Raw genomic sequence first — 14,699 nt, forward strand, 5'->3', positions numbered from 1 at the left:
TTTAATCCTAGTAAAACAACAATCTTTTTTCTGAGGTCTTGGCTGATTTCTTTTGATTTTCCCTTGATGTCAAGCAAAGAGGCACTGAGTTTGAAGGTAGACCTTGAAATACATCCACAGGTACACCTCCAATTGACTCAAATGATGTCAATTAGCCAATCAGAAGCTTCTAAAGCCATGACATAATTTTCAGGAATTTTCCAAGCTGTTTAAAGGCACCAGTCAACTTAGTGGATGTAAACTTCTGACCCACTGGAATTGTGATCTAGTGAATTATAAGTTAAATAATCTGTCTGTAAACAATTGTTGGAAAAAATACTTGTGTCATGCACAAAGTAGATGTCCTAACCGACTTGCCAAAACTATAGTTTGTTAACAAGAAATTTGTGGAGTGGTGGAAAAACTCGTTTTAATGACTCCAACCTGAGGCTTAATGATTCGGATTAAAATACGTCTTTATCAAACTAATGTTTTTGTATATTTTCAGTGTGGAACCTGTCTGTGTTTAGGGGGGTTATAACCTGGACTAAGCCCTTCTAACGCCACTAGTAGTTCACAAAGTAGGGTTTTCACTAGGTACCGCGGCCACAAAGTCGTAAAGCCTGTTTCTACAATGCATCTTCTTAAAATACGATTTTAACCCTAACCTTAACCCTAACCTTAACCACACTGCTAACCTTATGCCTAACCCTTAAGTAAGACCAAAAAGCAAAGTTTAGTCCATTTTGAATTTGTGAAAAAACTGTTGTCATTTGGCAAGGAATGTAGCTTGTGTATCCCATCAGATCTGTAATTATAGGCTTTTATTCCTGTATTTATAGCCTTTTATTTCTGTTTTTATAGGCTTTTATTTATTTCTGTATTTATAGGCTTTTATTTCTGTTTTTATAGGCTTTTATTCCTGTAATTATAGGCTTTTATTTCTGTAATTATAGGCTTTTATTTCTGTTTTTATAGGCTTTTATTTCTGTTTTTATAGGCTTTTATTCCTGTAATTATAGGCTTTTTATAGGCTTTTATTCCTGTTTTTATAGGCTTTTATTTCTGTAATTATAGGCTTTTATTTCTATACTCAGCACGCGTGTGTAGAGGGACCGGTCGGAACGCAATTGAGTGAGACACGGGGGGAAGGGAATTTAGGGAGCAGAACTGTGTCCTACATCTCTACAATATACCACAGGAATGAGGAAAAACATTATTGGTTACTGTTCTATGCATGTTGGTAACCAGTTTATAATTGCAACAGACACACAGACACTCACCATCGTCTCCCATCCTCCCTCCCTCCCCCTCCTCCCAGAAACTCACCATCGTCTCCCCCCCTCCCTCCCTCCCCTCCCAGAAACTCACCATCGTCCCCCTCCCTCCCCTCCCCTCCCCTCCCTCCCTCCTCCCAGAAACTCACCATCGTCCCCCCTCCCTCCCTCCCCCCTCCTCCCAGAAACTCACCATCGTCTCCCAGTTGTTCTTTGATCTTGATATAGTCCGACCCCCCCACCACGCCGACTCTAACACGCCGCCGCAGACGCTGCAGGAAGTCCTCCATCCCGGGAGTCACCCTCTGAAACACGCCAGCACACGTTAGTACACGCCAGTACACGTTAGTACACGCCAGCACATGTTAATACACGCCAGTACACGTTAATACACGCCAGTACACGGTGCTACAACAACCAGTCAGTCAATCACACAGTCCTGCCTCTACAACGGATACAGTAGATATCATTCTAACATAGCTAAACCACAGCTCTCTCTCTCTCTACTGTCTGGAGTGTGAACTAACATAGCTAAACCATAGCACTCTCTCTCTCTCTCTACTGTCTTGACTAAATGGCTAAACCATAGCTCTCTCTCTCTCTACTGTCTGGAGTGTGAACTAACATAGCTAAACCATAGCTCTCTCTCTCTCTCTCTCTACTGTCTGGAGTGTGAACTAACATGGCTAAACCACAGCACTCTCTCTCTCTCTCTCTACTGTCTGGAGTGTGAACTAACATGGCTAAACCACAGCTCTCTCTCTCTCTCTCTCTACTGTCTGGAGTGTGAACTAACATAGCTAAACCACAGCACTCTCTCTCTCTCTACTGTCTGGAGTGTGAACTAACATAGCTAAACCATAGCTCTCTCTCTCTCTCTCTCTACTGTCTGGAGTGTGAACTAACATAGCTAAACCATAGCCTCTCTCTCTCTACTGTCTGGAGTGTGAACTAACATGGCTAAACCACAGCACTCTCTCTCTCTCTACTGTCTGGAGTGTGAACTAACATGGCTAAACCACAGACTCTCTCTCTCTCTACTGTCTGGAGTGTGAACTAACATAGCTAAACCACAGCTCTCTCTCTCTCTCTACTGTCTGGAGTGTGAACTAACATAGCTAAACCACAGCTCTCTCTCTCTCTCTCTCTACTGTCTGGAGTGTGAACTAACATGGCTAAACCACAGCATCTCTCTCTCTCTCTCTACTGTCTGGAGTGTGAACTAACATAGCTAAACCACAGCTCTCTCTCTCTCTCTCTACTGTCTGGAGTGTGAACTAACATAGCTAAACCACAGCTCTCTCTCTCTCTACTGTCTGGAGTGTGAACTAACATAGCTAAACCACAGCACTCTCCCTCTTCTCTCTCTCTACTGTCTGGAGTGTGAACTAACATAGCTAAACCACAGCTCTCTCTCTCTCTCTCTCTACTGTCTGGAGTGTGAACTAACATAGCTAAACCACAGCTCTCTCTCTCTCTACTGTCTGGAGTGTGAACTAACATAGCTAAACCACAGCTATCTCTCTCTCTCTCTCTACTGTCTGGAGTGTGAACTAACATGGCTAAACCACAGCACTCTCTCTCTCTACTGTCTGGAGTGTGAACTAACATAGCTAAACCATAGCTCTCTCTCTCTCTCTCTCTACTGTCTGGAGTGTGAACTAACATGGCTAAACCACAGCTCTCTCTCTCTCTCTCTCTACTGTCTGGAGTGTGAACTAACATGGCTAAACCACAGCACTCTCTCTCTCTCTACTGTCTGGAGTGTGAACTAACATAGCTAAACCATAGCACTCTCTCTCTCTCTACTGTCTGGAGTGTGAACTAACATAGCTAAACCACAGCACTCTCTCTCTCTACTGTCTGGAGTGTGAACTAACATGGCTAAACCATAGCTCTCTCTCTCTCTCTCTCTCTACTGTCTGGAGTGTGAACTAACATAGCTAAACCATAGCACTCTCTCTCTCTCTACTGTCTGGAGTGTGAACTAACATAGCTAAACCATAGCTCTCTCTCTCTCTCTCTACTGTCTGGAGTGTGAACTAACATAGCTAAACCACAGCACTCTCTCTCTCTCTCTCTCTACTGTCTGGAGTGTGAACTAACATGGCTAAACCACAGCACTCTCTCTCTCTCTCTCTACTGTCTGGAGTGTGAACTAACATAGCTAAACCACAGCACTCTCTCTCTCTCTCTCTCTCTACTGTCTGGAGTGTGAACTAACATAGCTAAACCACAGCACTAGCTCTCTCTCTCTCTCTACTGTCTGGAGTGTGAACTAACATAGCTAAACCGTTAGCAGTACCGTCTACCGACCTGTCGAGCGGCAGTCAGCGTCCCGTCCACGTCGAAGAGACACAGCGTCGTGGTGTCGACAGCTTCACCCATCTTTTGTCCGTAGTAAATGCGTTGGTAAATGAGGCCAGTCGGTGTTGGAGGTTTCGTTATTCTCCGTGATGGGAAACAGAGGACGGATCCAGCCGATGTGGAAGGCGGAAGAGAATAGTGGACGGACTGCAACGTCATCTGTGCTCTGTGTATACGGAAGTAAGTGCAGTCCCTTTGTCCAATCACAGCGCACTGTGGGCGTGGCTTTGTAACGTTCGGAACGTAACATTATATTAATTATATATATATTTATATACTGGGACGCCCAATATTTGGTGGTCAGCCTCACCATTAAATACTGAATTATTAACCAGCAGAGAATTTAATAGTTTATTTGTCACCAGAGTCCAGCTGAATTGAGCTGTTTACCAGTTTCATAAAGGTTTTGCACCAATTAGTATTTTATTTAAACCAGATACTAAATGGGGATCCATAATACATACAAATACAGCCCTCAGAGAGGAGGGTCCATGAGGATATGGACCAGAACAGGGTCAGGAGGAGGGTCCATGATGAGGATATGGACCAGAACAGGGTCAGGAGGAGGGTCCATGATGAGGATATGGACCAGAACAGGGTCAGGAGGAGGGTCCATGATGAGGATATGGACCAGAACAGGGTCAGGAGGAGGGTCCATGATGAGGATATGGACCAGAACAGGGTCAGGAGGAGGGTCCATGATGAGGATATGGACCAGAACAGGGTCAGGAGGAGGGTCCATGATGAGGATATGGACCAGAACAGGGTCATGGGAGGGTCCATGATGAGGTTATGGACCAGAACAGGGTCAGGAGGAGGGTCCATGATGAGGATATGGACCAGAACAGGGTCAGGAGGAGGGTACATAATGAGGATATGGACCAGAACAGGGTCAGGGGAGGAGGGTCCATGATGAGGTTATGGACCAGAACAGGGTCAGGGAGGAGGGTCCATGATGAGGTTATGGACCAGAACAGGGTCAGGAGGAGGGTCCATGATGAGGATATGGACCAGAACAGGGTCAGGAGGAGGGTCCATGATGAGGATATGGACCAGAACAGGGTCAGGAGGAGGGTCCATGATGAGGTTATGGACCAGAACAGGGTCAGGGGGAGGGTCCATGATGAGGATATGGACCAGAACAGGGTCAGGAGGAGGGTCCATGATGAGGTTATGGACCAGAACAGGGTCAGGGGGAGGGTACATGATGAGGATATGGACCAGAACAGGGTCAGGGATTATATATATAGTGTTATCATCACTATAACAGTCTCTACTAGCAGGGAATTTAAGGACAGAAACTATTAAAACGCAGACAGTAAAAATAGACTTTTAATGTGTTGATTTAGGTCAAACAACGTTGATGAGTGTGTAGGAGGAGAGGTGTACAGTCACTAGTGGTGTGTGTGTGTGTGTGTGTGTCCTCACTGAGGAGGATAAGGGCCAGTGGGCGGTGGGGAGGAGGGGGGAGGTGAGAGAAGGGGAGGTTGTGGTAGGGGTGAGAGGGGGAGGAGACCAGGGGAAGGACATGTGGGGGGGAGGAGGGGAGGGTAGAGAGGGAAGGACTGGGGCTGGTAGGGGGGAGGGTAGGGGTAGTGGGGCTGGTGTGGGTAGAATGGAGCCCCTTCGTATCGGGGTGGGGGACCCCAGTTGTCACGGCGGGGTGGACGACTCTGTTGCAAAGGCCTCTGGGACATCTGCGGTCTGGTGACGGAATCTCTGTCTGGAAGAGAAAGACAATGAGGGCACACACACACACACACACACACACACACACACAGAGACACACACACACACAGAGACCCACACACACACACAGAGCACACACACACACAGAGACACACACACACACACACACAGAGACACACACACACACACACAGAGAGACACACACAGAGACACACACACACACAGAGCACACACACACACACACAGAGACACACACACACACACACACACACAGAGAGAGGGGTTAAAGCTCAAATTATATACAGCCAACAACCACCACAGTATTTAAAAAATGTAATTAAATGTATTCCCTCTACTGTAAATCGCTCTGGATAGGAGCGTCTGCTAAATGACTGAAATGTCATGTAAAATGTACTGATTCTTCATCACTGTGCTCTCTCCTCCTCCTCATCTGCTCTATTTTACATTCCTCAAAATCCATGCTTGCTTTTCTCCTCGGATATTTGTTCAGAACATTAAAAAAATAAATGTATTTATTGCACAAAATGCTCACCTTAAATCCGTCTACGATAGGGTCTAATCCGTCTACGATAGGGTCTAATCCGTCTACGATAGGGTCTAATCCGTCTACGATAGGGTCTAATCCAGCTACGATAGGGTCTAATCCAGCTACGATAGGGTCTAATCCAGCTACGATAGGGTCTAATCCATAGGGTCTAATCCGTCTACGATAGGGTCTAATCCATAGGGTCTAATCCGTCTACGATAGGGTCTAATCCATAGGGTCTAATCCGTCTACGATAGGGTCTAATCCATCTACGATAGGGTCTAATCCATCTACGATAGGGTCTAATCCATAGGGTCTAATCCATAGGGTCTAATCCGTCTACGATAGGGTCTAATCCATAGGGTCTGATCCATCTACGATAGGGTCTAATCCAGCTACGATAGGGTCTAATCCCTCTACGATAGGGTCTAATCCAGCTACGATAGGGTCTAATCCGTCTACGATAGGGTCTAATCCGTCTACGATAGGGTCTAATCCGTCTACGATAGGGTCTAATCCGTCTACGAAAGGGTCTAATCCGTCTACGATAGGGTCTAATCCAGCTACGATAGGGTCTAATCCAGCTACGATAGGGTCTAATCCAGCTCCGATAGGGTCTAATCCGTCTACGATAGGGTCTAATCCATAGGGTCTAATCCATCTACGATAGGGTCTAATCCAGCTACGATAGGGTCTAATCCAGCTACGATAGGGTCTAATCCCTATAGGGTCTAATCAGTCTACGATAGGGTCTAATCCGTCTACGATAGGGTCTAATCCGTCTACGATAGGGTCTAATCCGTCTACGATAGGGTCTAATCCGTCTACGATAGGGTCTAATCCGTCTACGATAGGGTCTAATCCGTCTACGATAGGGTCTAATCCGTCTACGATAGGGTCTAATCCGTCTACGATAGGGTCTAATCCATAGGGTCTAATCCGTCTACGATAGGGTCTAATCCGTCTACGATAGGGTCTAATCCGTCTACGATAGGGTCTAATCCGTCTACGATAGGGTCTAATCCGTCTACGATAGGGTCTAATCCGTCTACGATAGGGTCTAATCCAGCTACGATAGGGTCTAATCCAGCTACGATAGGGTCTAATCCAGCTACGATAGGGTCTAATCCAGGTCTAATCCATCTACGATAGGGTCTAATCCATAGGGTCTAATCCGTCTACGATAGGGTCTAATCCATAGGGTCTAATCCGTCTACGATAGGGTCTAATCCATCTACGATAGGGTCTAATCCATCTACGATAGGGTCTAATCCATAGGGTTGGTCTAATCCGTCTATAGGGTCTAATCCATAGGGTCTGATCCATCTACGATAGGGTCTAATCCAGCTACGATAGGGTCTAATCCCTCTACGATAGGGTCTAATCCAGCTACGATAGGGTCTAATCCGTCTACGATAGGGTCTAATCCGTCTACGATAGGGTCTAATCCGTCTACGATAGGGTCTAATCCGTCTACGATAGGGTCTAATCCGTCTACGATAGGGTCTAATCCAGCTACGATAGGGTCTAATCCAGCTACGATAGGGTCTAATCCAGCTCCGATAGGGTCTAATCCGTCTACGATAGGGTCTAATCCATAGGGTCTAATCCATCTACGATAGGGTCTAATCCAGCTACGATAGGGTCTAATCCAGCTACGATAGGGTCTAATCCATAGGGTCTAATCAGTCTACGATAGGGTCTAATCCGTCTACGATAGGGTCTAATCCGTCTACGATAGGGTCTAATCCGGCTACGATAGGGTCTAATCCGGCTACGATAGGGTCTAATCCGTCTACGATAGGGTCTAATCCGTCTACGATAGGGTCTAATCCATAGGGTCTAATCCGTCTACGATAGGGTCTAATCCGTCTACGATAGGGTCTAATCCGTCTACGATAGGGTCTAATCCGTCTACGATAGGGTCTAATCCAGCTACGATAGGGTCTAATCCAGCTACGATAGGGTCTAATCCAGCTACGATAGGGTCTAATCCAGCTACGATAGGGTCTAATCCAGCTACGACAGGGTCTAATCCATCTACGATAGGGTCTAATCCAGCTACGATAGGGTCTAATCCAGCTACGATAGGGTCTAATCCAGCTACGATAGGGTCTAATCCATAGGGTCTAATCAATCTACGATAGGGTCTAATCCAGCTACGATAGGGTCTAATCCATCTACGATAGGGTCTAATCCATAGGGTCTAATCCAGCTACGATAGGGTCTAATCCAGCTACGATAGGGTCTAATCCAGCTACGATAGGGTCTAATCCAGCTACGATAGGGTCTAATCCAGCTACGATAGGGTCTAATCCAGCTACGATAGGGTCTAATCCGTCTACGATAGGGTCTAATCCGTCTACGATAGGGTCTAATCCATCTACGATAGGGTCTAATCCATCTACGATAGGGTCTAATCCATCTACGATAGGGTCTAATCCATAGGGTCTAATCCGTCTACGATAGGGTCTAATCCATCTACGATAGGGTCTAATCCATCTACGATAGGGTCTAATCCATAGGGTCTAATCCGTCTACGATAGGGTCTAATCCATAGGGTCTAATCCAGCTACGATAGGGTCTAATCCAGCTACGATAGGGTCTAATCCAGCTACGATAGGGTCTAATCCAGCTACGATAGGGTCTAATCCAGCTACGATAGGGTCTAATCCAGCTACGATAGGGTCTAATCCAGCTACGATAGGGTCTAATCCAGCTATAGGGTCTAATCCGTCTACGATAGGGTCTAATCCATCTACGATAGGGTCTAATCCATCTACGATAGGGTCTAATCCATAGGGTCTAATCCGTCTACGATAGGGTCTAATCCATAGGGTAAAATCCAGCTACGATAGGGTCTAATCCATCTACGATAGGGTCTAATCCATAGGGTCTAATCCAGCTACGATAGGGTCTAATCCGTCTACGATAGGGTCTAATCCAGCTACGATAGGGTCTAATCCAGCTACGATAGGGTCTAATCCAGCTACGATAGGGTCTAATCCGTCTACGATAGGGTCTAATCCGTCTACGATAGGGTCTAATCCGTCTACGATAGGGTCTAATCCAGCTACGATAGGGTCTAATCCAGCTACGATAGGGTCTAATCCAGCTACGATAGGGTCTAATCCATCTACGATAGGGTCTAATCCGTCTACGATAGGGTCTAATCCATAGGGTCTAATGTCTACGATAGGGTCTAATCCATCTACGATAGTTGAGTGGACCAGAACCAGTGTGTGTTGAGTGGACCAGAACCAGTGTTGAGTGGACCAGAACCAGTGGTGAGTGGACCAGAACCAGTCTGTGTTGAGTGTCTGACCTGGTTGAGGATCAGCTCTCTGTCCTCTTTCTCTCTCACTCTTCTGGACATTCCCCTTCTTCCTCCTTTTCATCTTCTGTTCTGCCTCATCATCACTGAAGTCCAACGCCTGGAGAGAGGAGAGAGGAGAGGAGACAGGACAGAGGAGAGGGGACAGGACAGAGGAGAGACGAGTTCAGTGAATTCTACAAGATAAAGACCAGTCTCTTCCTCAATAGGGCATTATGGGTAATCAGACAGGGCCTGTGATCCTCCTCTCTACTATTTAGAAGGCATTATGGGTAATCAGACAGGGCCTGTGATCCTCCCCTCTACTATTTAGAAGGCATTATGGGTAATCAGACAGGACCTGTGATCCTCCCCTCTACTATTTAGAAGGCATTATGGGTAATCAGACAGGGCCTGTGATCCTCCCCTCTACTATTTAGAAGGCATTATGGGTAATCAGACAGGGCCTGTGATCCTCCCCTCTACTATTTAGAAGGCATTATGGGTAATCAGACAGGGCCTGTGATCCTCCCCTCTACTATTTAGAAGGCATTATGGGTAATCAGACAGGGCCTGTGATCCTCCCCTCTCTACTATTTATAAGGCATTATGGGTAATCAGACAGGGCCTGTGATCCTCCCCTCTCTACTATTTAGAAGGCATTATGGGTAATCAGACAGGGCCTGTGATCCTCCCCTCTACTATTTAGAAGGCATTATGGGTAATCAGACAGGGCCTGTGATCCTCCCCTCTACTATTTAGAAGGCATTATGGGTAATCAGACAGGGCCTGTGATCCTCCCCTCTACTATTTAGAAGGCATTATGGGTAATCAGACAGGGCCTGTGATCCTCCCCCTCTACTATTTAGAAGGCATTATGGGTAATCAGACAGGACCTGTGATCCTCGTCTACTATTTAGAAGGCATTATGGGTAATCAGACAGGGCCTGTGATCCTCATCTCTACTATTTAGAAGGCATTATGGGTAATCAGACAGGGCCTGTGATCCTCCCCTCTACTATTTAGAAGGCATTATGGGTAATCAGACAGGGCCTGTGATCCTCCCCTCTACTATTTAGAAGGCATTATGGGTAATCAGACAGGGCCTGTGATCCTCCCCTCTCACTATTTAGAAGGCATTATGGGTAATCAGACAGGGCCTGTGATCCTCCCCTCTCTACTATTTAGAAGGCATTATGGGTAATCAGACAGGGCCTGTGATCCTCCCTCTACTATTTAGAAGGCATTATGGGTAATCAGACAGGGCCTGTGATCCTCCCCTCTCTACTATTTAGAAGGCATTATGGGTAATCAGACAGGGCCTGTGATCCTCCCCTCTACTATTTAGAAGGCATTATGGGTAATCAGACAGGGCCTGTGATCCTCCCTCTACTATTTAGAAGGCATTATGGGTAATCAGACAGGGCCTGTGATCCTCCCCTCTACTATTTAGAAGGCATTATGGGTAATCAGACAGGGCCTGTGATCCTCCCCTCTACTATTTAGAAGGCATTATGGGTAATCAGACAGGGCCTGTGATCCTCCCCTCTACTATTTAGAAGGCATTATGGGTAATCAGACAGGGCCTGTGATCCTCCCCTCTACTATTTAGAAGGCATTATGGGTAATCAGACAGGGCCTGTGATCCTCCCCCTCTACTATTTAGAAGGCATTATGGGTAATCAGACAGGGCCTGTGATCCTGTCTACTATTTAGAAGGCATTATGGGTAATCAGACAGGGCCTGTGATCCTCCCCCTCTACTATTTAGAAGGCATTATGGGTAATCAGACAGGGCCTGTGATCCTCCCTCTCTACTATTTAGAAGGCATTATGGGTAATCAGACAGGGCCTGTGATCCTCCCCTCTACTATTTAGAAGGCATTATGGGTAATCAGACAGGGCCTGTGATCCTCCCCTCTCTACTATTTAGAAGGCATTATGGGTAATCAGACAGGGCCTGTGATCCTCCCCTCTACTATTTAGAAGGCATTATGGGTAATCAGACAGGGCCTGTGATCCTCCCCTCTACTATTTAGAAGGCATTATGGGTAATCAGACAGGGCCTGTGATCCTCCCCTCTCTACTATTTAGAAGGCATTATGGGTAATCAGACAGGGCCTGTGATCCTCCCCTCTACTATTTAGAAGGCATTATGGGTAATCAGACAGGGCCTGTGATCCTCCCCTCTACTATTTAGAAGGCATTATGGGTAATCAGACAGGGCCTGTGATCCTCCCCTCTACTATTTAGAAGGCATTATGGGTAATCAGACAGGGCCTGTGATCCTCCCCTCTACTATTTAGAAGGCATTATGGGTAATCAGACAGGGCCTGTGATCCTCCCCTCTACTATTTAGAAGGCATTATGGGTAATCAGACAGGGCCTGTGATCCTCCCCTCTACTATTTAGAAGGCATTATGGGTAATCAGACAGGGCCTGTGATCCTCGTCTACTATTTAGAAGGCATTATGGGTAATCAGACAGGGCCTGTGATCCTCCCCCTCTACTATTTAGAAGGCATTATGGGTAATCAGACAGGGCCTGTGATCCTCCCCTCTACTATTTAGAAGGCATTATGGGTAATCAGACAGGGCCTGTGATCCTCCCCTCTACTATTTAGAAGGCATTATGGGTAATCAGACAGGGCCTGTGATCCTCCGCTCTACTATTTAGAAGGCATTATGGGTAATCAGACAGGGCCTGTGATCCTCCCCTCTACTATTTAGAAGGCATTATGGGTAATCAGACAGGGCCTGTGATCCTCCCCTCTACTATTTAGAAGGCATTATGGGTAATCAGACAGGGCCTGTGATCCTCCCCTCTACTATTTAGAAGGCATTATGGGTAATCAGACAGGGCCTGTGATCCTCCCCTCTCTACTATTCAGAAGGCATTATGGGTAATCAGACAGGGCCTGTGATCCTCCCCTCTACTATTCAGAAGGCATTATGGGTAATCAGACAGGGCCTGTGATCCTCCCCTCTACTATTCAGAAGGCATTATGGGTAATCAGACAGGGCCTGTGATCCTCGTCTACTATTTAGAAGGCATTATGGGTAATCAGACAGGGCCTGTGATCCTCCCCTCTACTATTTAGAAGGCATTATGGGTAATCAGACAGGGCCTGTGATCCTGTCTACTATTTAGAAGGCATTATGGGTAATCAGACAGGGCCTGTGATCCTCCCCTCTACTATTTAGAAGGCATTATGGGTAATCAGACAGGGCCTGTGATCCTCCCCTCTACTATTTAGAAGGCATTATGGGTAATCAGACAGGGCCTGTGATCCTCTCTACTATTTAGAAGGCATTATGGGTAATCACCTCTGGTGGAGGCTCCTGGTCATTCTTCCAGGATGCGTCGGAGCCTTTCAACCTAAACACACACACACACACACACACACACACACAGAGCTTCAATTATACATGTTGTAGCTTGTCAGTGAGGATGTACAGGGTGTAGTCAGGGTGTAGTCAGGGTGTAGTCAGGGTGTAGTCAGTGTGGATGTACAGGGTGTAGTCCGGGTGTAGTCAGTGTGGACTGACCGTCGTAGCTGCTCAGTGAGGATGTACAGGGTGTAGTCAGGGTGTAGTCAGGGTGTAGTCAGTGAGGAGGTACAGGGTGTAGTCAGTGAGGATGTACAGGGTGTAGTCAGGGTGTAGTCAGTGAGGAGGTACAGGGTGTAGTCAGTGTGTAGTCAGTGTGGATGTACAGGGTGTAGTCAGGGTGTAGTCAGTGTGGACTGACCGCCGTAGCTGCTCAGTGAGGATGTACAGGGTGTAGTCGGTGAGCGACGGGGCGTAGAACATGGAGTCCTTCAGCTTCACTCCTCTCTCAGTGATGTCGCTCTCCGAGTTAAACCTCAACACATAGAAGGGACTGGAGACCGGCCCAAACACCTCAAAGACCTGGAGGAGGAGAGATTAAACCTCACAACACATAGAAGGGACTGGAGACCGGCCCAAACACCTGGAGGAGGAGAGATTAAACCCTCACAACACATAGAAGGGACTGGAGACCGACCCAAACACCTGGAGGAGGAGAGATTAAACCCTCACAACACATAGAAGGGACTGGAGACCGACCAAACACCTGGAGGAGGAGAGATTAAACCCTCACAACACATAGAAGGGACTGGAGACCGACCCAAACACCTGGAGGAGGAGAGATTAAACCCTCACAACACATAGAAGGGACTGGAGACCGGCCCAAACACCTCAAACACCTGGAGGAGGAGAGATTAAACCCTCACAACACATAGAAGGGACTGGAGACCGGCCCAAACACCTGGAGGAGGAGAGATTAAACCCTCACAACACATAGAAGGGACTGGAGACCGGCCCAAACACCAAACACCTGGAGGAGGAGAGATTAAACCTCACAACACATAGAAGGGACTGGAGACCGACCCAAACACCTCAAACACCTGGAGGAGGAGAGATTAAACCTCACAGCACATAGAAGGGACTGGAGACCGGCCCAAACACCTGGAGGAGGAGAGATTAAACCTCACAACACATAGAAGGGACTGGAGACCGGCCAAACACTCAAACACCTGGAGGAGGAGAGATTAAACCCTCACAACACATAGAAGGGACTGGAGACCGCCCAAACACCTCAAACACCTGGAGGAGGAGAGATTAAACCCTCACAACACATAGAAGGGACTGGAGACCGGCCCAAACACCTGGAGGAGGAGAGATTAAACCCTCACAACACATAGAAGGGACTGGAGACCGACCAACAAACACCTGGAGGAGGAGAGATTAAACCTCACAACACATAGAAGGGACTGGAGACCGACCCAAACACCTGGAGGAGGAGAGATTAAACCCTCACAACACATAGAAGGGACTGGAGACCGACCCAAACACCTGGAGGAGGAGAGATTAAACCCTCACAACACATAGAAGGGACTGGAGACCGGCCCAAACACCTGGAGGAGGAGAGAGATTAAACCTCACAACACATAGAAGGGACTGGAGACCGGCCCAAACACCTGGAGGAGGAGAGATTAAACCCTCACAACACATAGAAGGGACTGGAGACCGGCCAAAAACCTCAAACACCTGGAGGAGGAGAGATTAAACCCTCACAACACATAGAAGGGACTGGAGACCGGCCTCAAACACCTGGAGGAGGAGAGATTAAACCCTCACAACACATAGAAGGGACTGGAGACCGGCCCAAACACCTCAAACACCTGGAGGAGGAGAGATTAAACCCTCACAACACATAGAAGGGACTGGAGACCGGCCCAAACCACCTGGAGGAGGAGAGATTAAACCTCACAACACATAGAAGGGACTGGAGACCGACCCAAACACCTGGAGGAGGAGGAGAGATTAAACCCTCACAACACATAGAAGGGACTGGAGACCGGCCCAAACACCTGGAGGAGGAGAGATTAAACCCTCACAACACATAGAAGGGACTGGAGACCGACCCAAACACCTGGAGGAGGAGAGATTAAACCTCACAACACATAGAAGGGACTGGAGACCGACCCAAACACCTGGAGGAGG

General features: G+C 47.2%; 1 long non-coding RNA gene and 1 pseudogene across 1 annotated transcript; both read right to left on the reverse strand.

The window, feature by feature from the left end:
* LOC123723943 (phosphomannomutase 2-like) overlaps positions 1-3,796 on the reverse strand; it is an 11,051-nt pseudogene extending 7,255 nt beyond the window's left edge.
* Positions 3,797-5,215: 1,419 nt separating this feature from the next.
* Positions 5,216-12,913, reverse strand: LOC123733079 (uncharacterized). Its single transcript, XR_006763559.1, has 4 exons — positions 12,720-12,913; positions 12,498-12,549; positions 9,185-9,293; positions 5,216-5,346 (listed from the first exon to the last, which is right to left on the reverse strand). It is a non-coding gene; the product is annotated as an uncharacterized lncRNA (long non-coding RNA).
* Between the last annotated feature and the right edge of the window lie 1,786 nt (positions 12,914-14,699).

This window comes from Salmo salar, unplaced genomic scaffold (genome assembly GCF_905237065.1).
Source record: "Salmo salar unplaced genomic scaffold, Ssal_v3.1, whole genome shotgun sequence".
Lineage (NCBI taxonomy): Eukaryota > Metazoa > Chordata > Actinopteri > Salmoniformes > Salmonidae > Salmo > Salmo salar.